This window comes from Aptenodytes forsteri, unplaced genomic scaffold, assembly GCF_000699145.1.
Source record: "Aptenodytes forsteri isolate BGI_AS27 unplaced genomic scaffold, ASM69914v1 Scaffold96, whole genome shotgun sequence".
Classification (NCBI taxonomy): domain Eukaryota; kingdom Metazoa; phylum Chordata; class Aves; order Sphenisciformes; family Spheniscidae; genus Aptenodytes; species Aptenodytes forsteri.
The window spans coordinates 8,799,499-8,800,923 of NW_008795029.1; positions in this window are offsets into that span (position 1 = coordinate 8,799,499).

Sequence of the window (1,425 nt, forward strand, 5' to 3'; positions counted from 1 at the left end):
TCTTGAAATCGGCTTCGTTTCCGTCAGTTCGGTCCTCAGGCAGCCCTGCAAAATGACTAAGCGATGCCCCAAATGTGTAGTTTCCCTCCAGTCCTCCTGCTGCCCCAGAGGGCTGCACAGAGGCCCGGAACTCCTGGCAGGATCGTAGCCCGTTTGGCCCCAAAACCCGACCAAATAGCTAAAATAAACACGTTTGGAAAGCTTTCATCTGGAGGCAAACGAGACAGCTAGGGCAAAGTGGGGGAATGGGGAGGCTAAGGGGAAAGCATTCAGGGTGCACGGCAGCAGCACAGCGACCGGGCGGTAATTCAGGTGCGGGGCACGTTGGCGAGTGCTGCCCGGTACACCTCGCTGTTCTTCCTCCGCGCACGCAAGCCACAGTCCCCCAGCCCTTCGCGGGGCTCTGCTGGTCCTTTATCCCCAGCACCGCCCCACGCCAGAGCTGAAGCATAAACGACAAAAGTCCACCACCTGAGGCTGCGGTGACCGGCCTCCAGCCAAAACCGGGGGGGCAGAGGCGGCAGGGTTGGGCTTACAGCTCAGCGCAGAGGCAACGGTCAGACTCAGCTCCGGGGACAGACGTTCCCCTGCAGGGAGTTCAGCTGCCAGGCAGCAACAGTAAAAGTATGGCACCTGCTTCCCTCCCCGCCAGATCTCCTCAGCGTACAAGGCTTTCCCTCCCTCTCCCCTCCAAGCAGCCTTGCAGCACGAGAGCTGAAACGGTGCTGCGCTCTCCCACAGGAGGAGCCTGGATACTGCTGCTGTGGGGCAGGAGAGGACGGCCTACGTTCACAGAAACGTGGCACAGAAGTTAGACAGCAAACTGTGTATTATGGCAAAACGTGGCACGGAAGTTAGACAGCAAACTGTGTATTATGGCAGAGGGGCTCTCAGGTGCAACCCCACCTCCTCCTGGGCACGTTTCTCAAGAGCAAAGCAAGATGGAGCAGGAAAAACAGTGGTCACGGACACCACGCTATTTAATACGCTTTGGGAGCTGCGCGTTTTCTGTTGTTGTCATCACCCCGTTACAGTAATTCCTTTCGCGGGCAGCGCAAGCCTCGCTGCTCTCTTCATCTCTCAGCCTCGGGACCACCGCCGCCACCTTCCTTCACTCCCTAACACTCTCACTTCCTACTTCTCCCTGCCTTCATACAGCTACAACTCCTTATCAGCCCCTCCCACCCAGGCTCCCAGCGGACTGCAGATAAGGCCAAGGGCTTATCTTCCGCCCCACCTTCCTCATCGGCGTACTTCAGTACCGGGGAGTCCGATTTCCAAGAAACAAGAAAGCAGAACACTTGTTTTTTTTGAAAACGCACTTTAATATCCCGTTATTTAAATCTGTGGATCTCCTAGCGCACTTGCAAGAAGAGCAAAGAGACGACGAGCCCCGGCTACTCCAACACAGCCGTCTTCTCAGCG